Source organism: Pelophylax lessonae, assembly GCF_965119305.1.
Source record: "Pelophylax lessonae genome assembly, chromosome: 6".
Lineage (NCBI taxonomy): Eukaryota > Metazoa > Chordata > Amphibia > Anura > Ranidae > Pelophylax > Pelophylax lessonae.
This window is the reverse complement of record NC_138773.1, coordinates 44,259,675-44,271,474: the sequence shown is the minus strand read 5'-3', so window position 1 is coordinate 44,271,474 and position 11,800 is coordinate 44,259,675. Positions and strand designations below refer to the sequence as shown.

General features: G+C 42.1%; 1 pseudogene across 1 annotated transcript; it reads left to right on the top strand.

Moving 5' to 3' along the window:
* The first annotated feature begins 291 nt into the window (after nt 1-291).
* LOC309558561 (olfactory receptor 1M1-like) lies at nt 292-1,111 on the top strand (annotated as a pseudogene). Its single transcript has one exon. The product of its transcript is annotated as an olfactory receptor 1M1-like (transcript).
* The last annotated feature ends 10,689 nt before the right edge of the window (nt 1,112-11,800 follow it).

Below are 11,800 nucleotides of genomic sequence, written 5' to 3'. Positions count from 1 at the left end.
CCACAGAGACTAAATTAATATCATCCCTAATAAAAGTATACAATCTCAATGCAAGGTGAGAATGTGGGGAAATGAGTGTAGAATACCTGGGTATTGCTATGTGGTCACCTGCTTTAGAATTTGATCAATTAATTTATTTTAAAGCAAGTTTTTTTTCCTTAGAGAATGGAAGGCTTGGATTTTTTGGAAAACGAAACATCTCCTCAAATGTTCCACTTATTGCCAATTTCCACCAAAGAAGCAGACAAACCTTTTTTATTTGTTTTGTTCCTTTTGATATATCTAACAGGTATGCTTGTGAATTCCTTTATAATCCTAGTAATATGGTTTGATAATCATCTCCATACCCCAATGTATCTTTTTCTCTGTAATTTGTCTTTGGTAGACCTGTGTTACACAACATCAACGAGCCCGAAACTGCTGAACATGATATTGACCGAGAATTACACCATCTCCTTCATACAATGCTTCATCCAGCTGGGTTTTTATTGGGCGGCTGGCAGCATAGAAGATCTTCTGTTATTCACAATGGCATGCGATCGTTATGTTGCCATTTGTCTACCCTTACATTACCATCGTATCTTCAACCCGCAATCACTGCATACAGATCACCGCTGCTATATGGCTTTTAGGGTGTTCAAACTCGATAATGACCACACTCTCAGCCTCCAAAATACATTTCTGCCCCTCCAATATAATCCCCCAATACTTATGTGATGCCAAATCTATCATGAAGATCTCATGCGCCAATACAGAAGTGTTTTTTATGGAAATATATTTTGAAATATTGCTGCTGGCACTTTGTCCATTTATCTGCATTTTGTTGTCATACATCAGAATAGTTTGTGTGATCCTAAATATCAAATCAAAGGAGGGAAGAGGAAAAGCCTTTTCTACTTGTTCATCGCACCTTACTGTTCTGATTCTATTTTATGGCACAAGTATAGGAGTCTACATCATGCCACGGTCACTTCACTACAAAGTGATGGAACAGGTGCTCACCGTTATGTACACGGCAGTCACACCTGCTTTAAATCCCCTGATTTACTGCTTACAGAATAAAGATGTTAAGACTGCGGTTCTAAGATTTTTGAGAGGCAAAGCTGGATAAAAATTAAAAATGTAACATCCTGGGGTTGATTTACTAAAACCTGAGAGTGCAAAATAAAATTTTTAAAGCTTTATTGAACAAGCTGAAGTTAGAAGCCGATTGGCTACCATGCAGAGCTGCCATAGAAAATCAATCCCTCTGTATTTGAAAAGGATTTCATATTATCTTTACATTATAAGGATGCTATATTGGCTTTATTTTATTAGAAATACATGTAAAGTGACCCGCTTACTGGAAATAATATTATTCCTAGGACACGGCACGACCCCAATCTTCGTAAGGAGCCAATGACGCGGCTCTTTACCCATGTGATCGGCTGTGTGCAATCACAGTCGGTCACATGTAAATGCTGAAGTTCCGTTTATCGGCTCTACTCATTTCACACTGTCAGAGTATGTGGTGAGGAGAGCCGATCAGCAGCTTCTCTTCGAAGGGGTGACCAGGACAGGTAATCAGGGCACTGATCATCAGTGCCCTGATTACAGTAAAGCCCCAGCAGTGCCCATCAGTGACACCAATCGGTGCACATCAGTGACACCAACCAATGCCCATCAGTGACCCAAATCAGTGCCCATTAGTAATGCCAGTCAGTGCATGCTTTTCTGTGCTGCCCATCAGTGTTACCCATCAGTGCCACCCATAAGTTCCGCCCACCATTGCCTCCCATCAGTGCCCATCAAACTTGCCTATCAGTGCTCATAAGTGCCAGCTATCAGTACCCATTAGTGCCACCTGTCAGTGCCCACCAGTGCCGCCTATCAGTGCTCATCAGTGTGGCATATCAGTGCCCATCAGTGCAGCATTCTTGTGCCTCATCAGTGCCACCTAATCAGTGCCGTCTCATCAGTGCCTATTAGTGCAGCCTATCAGCGCACATTACTGCCACCTATCAGTGCCCATTAGTGCCACCTATCAGTGCTCACCATGCCACCTATCGGTGCCCATCAGTGCTCATCAGTGCGGCATATCAGTGCCCATCAGTGCGGCATTCTAGTGCCTCCTCATCAGTGCTACTTAATCAGTGCCATCACATCAGTAAAGGAGAAAAATTACTTATTTACAAAATTTACTGACAGAAACTAAGAAAAACTTTTTTTAAATATATATAAAATATATATATATATATATATATATATATATATACATTAAATGTTTGGGATACTAAGGAATTTTCTAGCAAAAAATACTGATTTTAACTTGTAAGCAACAAATGCCAGAAAAAGGCTTAGACAAGAAGGGCTTTTAACTGTATTGTAATTATACCTTCTGCCTTTATGTTGTAAAACGCTGCATAAACTTTTGGCGCTATGTAATTGTAAATCCTGTAAAAATAATAAAATATTTCTCTATTAATAATTTATTCCTATTATTATTATTTGATAGGAAGAAATTATTGATAGGGAAATATGATGTTATTTTATTATTATTATTATTATTATTATTATTATTATTATTATGTTTCCATATCACTAATGTATTTCTATTAGTAGTAGTAGTAGTAGTAATAGTAATAGTAGTAGTAGAAGTATTTTTATTATTATTTAATAGGAAGAAAATATTGCTAGGGAAATATGTTATTATTATTATTTGTATTATTATTATTATTATTATTAATAATAATAATAATAATAATATTAATATTTTCCTTTCACTCATGTATTCATATTATTATTATTATTTAGGAAAAATTATTGATAGGAAAATATAAATAAATATTGTTATTATTATTATTATTATTATTATTATTATCATTATTTTTTTATACAATAGTATATATTTTCATGACAATAATCTCACTCTATGATGTGGTCCTTTACTTTTGGTAGTTTCTATTAAAAAGTTATTACATTGACAGTTGTTCTAATGCATACAGCTAAGAGAAGACGTTTCTGAAAACAAATGATAATTTTTCTATCACTAGAGTAATCTTCAGTTCATTAAACCTTTCCCTTGAGCCCAGCCCTGCAAAACATCTGAATTTTCGACTCTGAACAAAAGAAAGTTCATCATAATGAGATCACTTAGGGATGGAAGAAAGACAAACAATTATGGTTATTACAATTCACCCAGTGATTAATTAAAGGTGACGGCATTAGAGATTACTATTTGCACCAAGAGAATATTACAACACAGCTATTTGTAAAATAAAAAATTAAACTCTTTTACCTTGTTAACTTTTTTAATGTTCTTGAAACAGAATTACATCAGCTCAATAAGATAATATAACAACATTAATGTGAATATTAAATATGTACACTATAAAACTAAGGTTAATAAGTTAAAAAATAAATAAATCCCATTGACCAAACAGGCACCAAGTACAAATCCGAAATGTTTTAATCAATTGGACAACAGAGCTTGCAATCTGATTGACTAGCTTGAACAGACAGAGCAACCCAGACTAAGATGTATTGGGACTACATAAAGTCATCCTTTCATTTGTTTGGTTAACTTTTTTTGCATGAAATAAACAGGAGAGGTAACAAAGTTAACAGAATCTAAAGCTTATTTTTGTAAAATCTCATTTGTAGATGGAATTTGGAAGGGTTAGAGCCCAAAGCATTAAACATACAACAGGAACACCAGACCAAATTATAAGGGAGTCCAAATTGCTGTAATTGCTCTTTATATGACCACATAAAACAACCAACATGTTTCAGAGGCCAACAATACCCCACCTTCATCAGGCCTCAGTAAACTTTAACAAGGTTTAGATGGACTCGGTAAAATTAAAAATGAAATAGATCTTTAACCACTTTACCACTGGAGGATTTTGCTGTCTTACGTCCAGGCCACTTTTTGCGATTCGGCACTGTGCGACTTTAACTGACAATTGCACAGTCATGCAACGCCATATCCAAGCGACATTTACGTCCTTTTTTTCCCACAAACAGAGCATTCTTTTGGTGGTATTTGATCACGCTTTTCATTTTTTGCGATATTAATAAAAAAATGCGCTAATTTTGAAAAAATAACATTATTTTTCTACTTTGACAGTTAAAAGATATCCAATATATTCAATTTTTGTCATATGTTTAGGCCAAAATGTATTTAGCTACATGTCTTTGACAAAAAAATTCTCAATGAGCGTATTTTTAACCGCTTTAAGACCGGAAGATTTTACCCTCTTCCTGACCAGGCCATATTTTGCAATGCGGCACTGCGTTACTTTAACGGACAATTGCGCGGTCGTGCGATGCTGTACCCAAATTAGATTTATGTCCTTTTTTCCCCCACAAGTAGAGCTTTCTTATCGTATTTTGATTGGTTTGCGCAAAAGTTATCGCAGCTACTAACTACGGGAAATTTATGTCATTTTTATTGTTTTTTTTTTTTAACTAGTAATGGCAGTGATCTGGCGGCGATCTGCGATTTTTTTTTGCGGGACTGTGACATTGCGGCGGACAGATCGGACCCTTGACTGACATTTTTTACTGTTTTGGGGGTATCAGTGACATTACTACAGTAATCAGTGCTATAAGTATGCACTGTTACTGTAAAAATGACACTGGCAGGGAAGGGGTTAATTTTTATTGGTGATCAAGGGGTTAATGTATGCCTGGTGCTTACTAACGTGTGTGGGGGGAGGGGACTGAGTGACACAGGGACAGATCGCAGGTTCAGCTATGCTGAACCCTGCAGTCTGACCCTGCCTGTCACTTAGGAGATCCGCCCGCTTTGTTTACACAAGCGGGCGGATCTCCACACTCGATCCCCGACGATCAGGGAAGAGCAGCGGTGATCCCCGCTGCTCCTCCCCTGGCCCGACTCCCGCTGTAACTGAATACAGTGGGAGCGAGCCTCCGGCATCGCGTGAGCGCCGCCCACAAGGGCAGGAGTCCAGCGACGTAGGTTTACGTCGCTGGACGATAACGAGCCACATTGCCGCAGTAGCAGCAATGTGAGCAGACGTAAAGTGGTTAATTCGATTTTTCATTTTACTGGGGTTATCTACAGTAAGTCTAGTTAGTTTCATGAGCTGTGATGAAGGGGGAAGTGTTGTTGGCTCCTGAAATGTGTTGGTTGTTTTATGTGGTCATATGATGAACCATTAAGACTCATTTATCATTCGGTCTGGTGCTCCTGACCCTCCTTTGAAAGGCAGAAACAGGGACTCAGCTGTCAAGGACATTTATCAACCCTTTGTGAACAGTAAATCATTTTTCATTCCCTTCTTCTTCGATTCCTTTTTTGGGGGTTTTTTTGCTTTTTTTTTTTCCAATCAATTGTAAATAAATGTGTGCGTATGTTTGTTCATTTTCTTTTTTTTTTATTGTCATGATTCTACTGCCTTTCAGAGAATAAAATTTGCTTGTGAACCAGAATTCGGGTTTTTTACCCTAAATTTTACATTTGTGCAATAATTTATCGGTGTTAATTGGAGGGTGCCATCATCCCTTTAAATCACATTAAATATTTCAATAAATCTTTTTGGGACTTTTTTTTCACAGCAACCAATATAATCAAGAAAACATAGCAAAAACACAAATTTTATTCTTCAAAACATAAAAAAAAACCTCCATGAGGCTCATAAAAAATATTTAAGACAGAGTTTAGCATGAGTAGTATATTCGGTGGCGATGCCCAATACCATATATACTATATAATCCCAGTGGTTCAATAACAGTTCTATGTATAGAGGGAGATCCAATGCCGTTTCAAAAATCAATGGATTATCTTCCTCAGGGATATTTGTCACCACCATATATTAGACATCTGTCAATCTCTATAGCATGCTAAAGAATGCCCTCCTCCTAGCAGGGCATTTAAAGTCACCCAACAGGACCACATGTCTCTCTGATCCGTACACCTGTGTCTTCCCATAGATAAGAGTGATTTGTCCAAGGCAGGGCAAAGAAAGGAAATTCCTCCAAGAGGTGAAAACATTAACCATAGGAATATTGATCCTAGAGCAATATATGTTGTGCCAGCAATGCTGGAAGGCTCTCCAGCATTGGGTTTTGTGTTGGCATGTTCAGACAGCATGAGTACTATGGCCAAAAACAGTATAAAAATAAAAAGTAGAATAAACCACTTCTTCCAAAAACTGTGCCAGAGCTACTAAGAGAGCATGTAATTGAGTACTTTGGGGGTTGATGGCACCTTTGGGACCTTCAGGCAGGAGCAGAAGCAGCAAGGGCAGATAAAATGAGAAGAATATTTATCCAAATATTGTATCTGATTTAAGTAGACAATATTGCGATTTAGAGCCCAGGCAGCTAGTTGCTCACACTCATGATGGGTGGTTGGAACTGCTCATTAATTCAGTCTTGGTTAATTTTCATGAAGATCAGTATGTCCACCCTGTCTGTGGACAGTTGGGTCCCCTGTGGAGGATCTTGGTTGAGTGAGAGCCCACCATTGCCTTGCCTATTCTGGGTAAATTGTTGTGGCACTGTTTACCCAAAACACAGAAACTCTGCTGTTTCTCCACAAGGGACCCTACCATAACTGGAGTGTTCTTATTCCAAATGTAGTGGGCAGTATGTAAGCAGGTTAAAAAATGTGTGTGCAGTCAGCAGCCGACCCAGGTTGGGGAAAGTGTTTAACATTTTCGGCTCAGTTACCGGGCTTTTGGTTCTGGATGACCCACCTGTGCTATAAAAAGGGGGTCAGCTAAGATCTGTGAGTTTCAGAGAATGGGAACGTGGGTACAGGTGTATTGCAGACTCACCTGCGGAGGCAAGTATGGAGCTGAAAAAAACGGGGATCCCATAATAGTTCTTCTAGAATCTGGAGCATCTTCACATCTACTAAATCTAAGGGAATGTCTATGGATGGGGGGGGGGGGGGAGTGTTCAGGGTCTGGGGGACCGGTATTGTGTTGTGGCTTTGTAACATAGAATTTTTTGACAGTCAAATTTCGAACAAATTTGTTGAGATCTTTGAATAGGGTGTATAAATTCAGATGAGAGATGGGGCAAAATTTAGGCCTTTCCATAACAGAAGTTGGACCTCTGTGGAGAGGGAATGGGTGGATGAATTGAATATTTTTATTGTGCTAGGTGTACATCTTTTCTTATTCTTTTTCCTTCCAATGTCTCGGGCCAGCCCTGATTTGGTGGCAAGTGACATGATGCATCTGGTGGTAGATGATGGTGGCAAGTGACAAGCTGCATCAGGGGGCAGGCTACGGTGGCAAGTGATATGCTGCATCTGGTGGCAGGAGACAGTGGAAAGTGACATGCTGCATCTGGTGGAAGGAGGCAGTGGCAATTGACATGCTGCATCTGGTGGCAGGAGACGGTGGCAAGTGACAAGCTGCATCTGGTGGCAGGCGATGGTGGCAAGTGACACGCTCAGGGCTCCCACTTGTTCTGCATTATGGTGAGTTGAACTATTTAATTATATATTGCAATGTAGTAATAGAAATGTGATTTAGTCATCCTGACACCATATCAAGCATGGTGTCAGGATGATTGAAGTGCTAACACCAGCAATTCGCCTGACAAATCCTTCGCAGCCGGTCCTTGGCAAATTTTTTTTCCCACCAAACCTGTCCACAGTGCCAAAAAAGGTTGGGGACCCCTGCCCTAAAGGATGCCTTTGAAAAGAGAAAGGAGAGCCTGAAGGACATCCTAGACAACTTGACTTTGGAGAGTAAGGAGAATGAAAAAAAGCTTGAGAAGCTGCTGAAGAAACATGAAACTGTTCTTGTGTAAATGAAAGAGTAGCAGCTCTCTTTAGAGACATCAAAGAGCAACTCAGACAAGAGCCAACAGTGAGGTCTCCAGATAAGAGCAGTAGGCCACGTTCAGAATGAACGCCTTAATCCAGCAACATGGAAAAACAAAAAACAAAGCTTTGCCCAATCAGAGCGCAGTGTAAGCTGGTTGTTAAGGAAGCCGGCTACAGTGTCTTTAACAACCCGATGAGTCATCGGCTGTCAATGGGTTTCCCCGCTGACAGCTAAACAAAAAATTGCCGGTTAAAAAATAAAAAAAATCTTTTAAATACAGTGCCTGGGGGGTCCCCTTTTGTCTGCCTTTAAAATGGCGCATCTTTAGCATGCATTAAACATGGTACAGAAAAAATGACATTTCTAAACAAAGAAAAAATAAGTCAAATCACATTTACAATGACTCGCAGTTACAAATGCCATCTTCTGGCTTTTGAAAAACGGAAGAAAAAAAAACGGTGTGGGATCCCCCCCAAAATCCATAACGACCCTTATCCGGGCACACAGCCTGGCAGGTCAGGAAAGGGGAGGAGACAAGCAAGCGCCCCCCCTCCAAAACCATACCAGATCAAATGCCCTCAACATGGAGGGGTGCTCCATGTTAATGGGGACAAGGGCCTCTTCCCAACAACCCTGGGATGTGGTTGTTGGGGTCTGCAGGTGTAGGGCTTACGGAATCTGGAAGCCCCCTTGAACAAGCCCTCCTATGTGAATGTGTATCGGGTACATCGTACCCATTCCCATTCACCAAAAAACTGTACAAAAAAAATAAACACGCGCACACAGTTTTTGACAAGTCCTTTTTTCAAAAATAGAAATATAAAAAATAGTGTCCTCCAATGTAAATCCATTATCAATCATGCTGACTCCCAACCCAAAAAAAGAAAAAAAAAGCTCCGCTCTCGTGGAGCGCTTCCCACAATCTGACTGCTCCGCGGGTTGACAGGGCCACACCACTGACGCCACCTGGTGGCCCCTCCCCTCATGATGTCACTGACCTAGCATGCACCAGTCTGTGATGTCATGAGGGACAGGACCACCCGGTGACATCACCAGTGTGCCCCCGGCCATTTCCTATATAAGAAGCTCAACTGTCAAACCATGAACAGGCAGACTGCGATAAGCTTTCAACGAGAGCAGAGCTTTTTTCTTTTTTTTTTCTTTTCTCGGGTGCGGCAGGCGGCGTGATTGATGATAGATTTACATCGGGGGGGATGATAAAGGATAAACTGCCTCGTGTGTTTATGTTTTTTTGTACACTTTTTTGGTGAAGGTGTAGGGCTACTATGTACCTGATACCCATTCACATGGGGAGGGGGGGCGGAATCTGGGAACCCCCTTATTAAAGGGAGCTTCCATATTCCGATAAACCCCCCACCCACAGACCCTGACAAGCACAACCCAGGGAAGCTGGCTGAGTTCCTGGCAGATCAGATCCTTTAAGAAGTAGAACACTTGGATCTTTCAGTTCCACAAGGCAACAAATATCCCAATGCTTGGATCCCATGGACCATCTGCAGGCCTAGAACTAGAGTCCTTTACCCATACAGGTACCCTGATGGCAGGGTGTCCTGGCATCAGGGTACTGCTTTTCATTTTAATAGTCACCTAGGTCTTTCCAAGGAGTTGGTTTCCCAGCAAAGGTCCCCTAACGCAGTTGGAGTCGCAGAGGCATAGATTACAACTGGGTCAGGACAAAATTCAGATGGAAATCTGCCCATACTCAGGACACCTCTACTACTGAAGCTGTAAGTGTGAGTGTATTTTAATAGTCACCCAGGTCTTACCAAGGCATTGGTTCCCCAGCAAAGGTCCCCTCAAATACTCGCAGAGGCACAGATTTCAACTTGGTCAGGACAAAGTGCAGATGGAAATCTGTCCTTTCCCGGAACACCTCTAATACTGGAGCTGTAAATAAAAAGCAGGTGTCTGGACCACCAGGCTTTGACACAACAGAAGCAAATGGCTGAAAGGAACTCATGAAAAGTGTCTGTAGGAATCTTGGACCAAACAGGTAACCCATGCCAGGCATGCAATAAGCATGGAGATGCAGAGTTATTAGACCTCTGGGGCTGGTTATATCCTAACCCTAGCACCAGAGACTGGCTTGGCAGCAGGCACAAAATGAGCAGAGGCAAGCTGGGCAGCAGGTAGTATATAAGCAACATTAGGCTTGACATCGGTTAATGGATCAGTGGCCTCAGAATGGATAGCTGGTAGTATATTAACGAGATCAGGCTTGTCAGAGGGTAAAGGATCAGTGGCATATGGCTGGGCAGCAGGTGAAGTACTAATAGAATTTAGCTGGGTAGTGGGTAAAGGATTAGTAGAGTCAGTCTGGACAGTAGGTAGAGGTATCAGTGGCATTAGAATGGATAGCTGGTGGAATATTAGTGATGCCAGGCTGATCAGCGGGTAAAGGGTCGGTGCAATCTGGCTAGACAGCAGGTGAAGCCGCACTGAAACCAAACTGGGTACCAGGTAGAAGATCAGTTGAATCAGACAGAAAAAAAAAATGGTCTCCCACAGTGCATACCAGACCCCCATCCAAGCATGGAGAGGGAGCTCTGTGTACTGGGGGAGAGGGAGTAGAGGGGCTCTGTGTACTGGAGCGGAAGAGGGAGAGGGGCTCAGTGTACTTGGGAAGAGGAAGGGAGCTCTGTGTCCCGGGGCAGAGGAAGGAGAGGGGCTCTGTGTACTGGGGGAGAGGGAAAGAGAGGAGCTCTGTGTACTGGTGGGGGGGGGGGGAACTCTGTGTATGGGGGGAGGAAGGAGAGGGGCTCTGTGTACTGGGGGAGAGGGAGGAGAGGGGCTCTGTGTACTGACGTGGAGGAAGGAGAGGGCCTTTTGGCACTTTTCCACTGCAAGTACCAGCTCGGCTCTACTTGACCCTGCTTGGCCCTGTTTGGTTTTCCACTGCATGGTACCGCATGGTACGGTGTTGGAACGGTTCGGTACGGTTTGGTATGGTTTGCTTTTCCACTAAAGTAGTACTAAAGTAAGTGGGTGGGATAGTGGGTGGGATAACAACGATTCTCTGACCAATCAGTGGCTAGTAGTGACAAACAGTCAGCTGCATGCAAGCAAAAGGATTGTGGGATATGGTACCAGTATGGTACCTCTTGGAACCACAATCGAGGTGGTACTGTTTTAGAGAGCCGTACCGTTCGGTTCCATGTAGTGGAAAAGCGCCACCGTACCGTACCGAACTGTTCCTACACCGTACCATACGGTACCAGCAGTGGAAAAGCACAAAAGCAAGCCGAACCGTTCGGGTCCATGCAGTGGAAAAGCACCATTTGTGTACTGGGGGAAAGGGAGGAGAGGGGCTCTGTGTACTGGGGGAGAGGGAGAAGGAGGGAGCTCTGTGTACCAGGGCGGAGGAAGGAGAGGGGCTCTGTGTACTGGGGGAGAGGAAGAAAGGGGAGCTCTGTGTACTGGTGGGGAGGGGAGCTCTTTGTACTGGGGGGAAAGGGAGGAGGTAGCTCCCTGTGCTTGTGGGAGAGGGGGCTTTATATACTGGGTAAAATGGGGAGAGGAAGGGGCTTTGTGTACTCAGGGGGAGAGAGAAATAGAGGCTCTGTGTACTGGGAAAGAGGGAGGTGGAGGGAGCTCCTTGCAGGGGTGAGCGCTGTTCTGTCTCTAGGACAGGGAGGTAAACCTTCCTGCTCCATAAACTTCAGATACCATATTTCTTTGATCTCAAATTTATTAGAACAAGCCAGGTGAAACTAAAAATTGATAAAATAAACATCAATCAGTACAAAATTGCATACAAGAAAGAAACAATGATCTATAATACAGGATAGGATAACAGGAACTCACTTTTTAAGCTCTCTCAGGGGTGATGGCAAGAGATTGAGGAAACATGCCTTGCTGTCTTGCTGTAGCTTCTCAAAATGGTGGCTGATTCATTTCCTCTAGAATTCTCCCAGAATGTACCGGTTCCTAACAACTTTATTAACACATTCTATGAATTTACAATAAGTAACTACAGAAGAATAACTGAA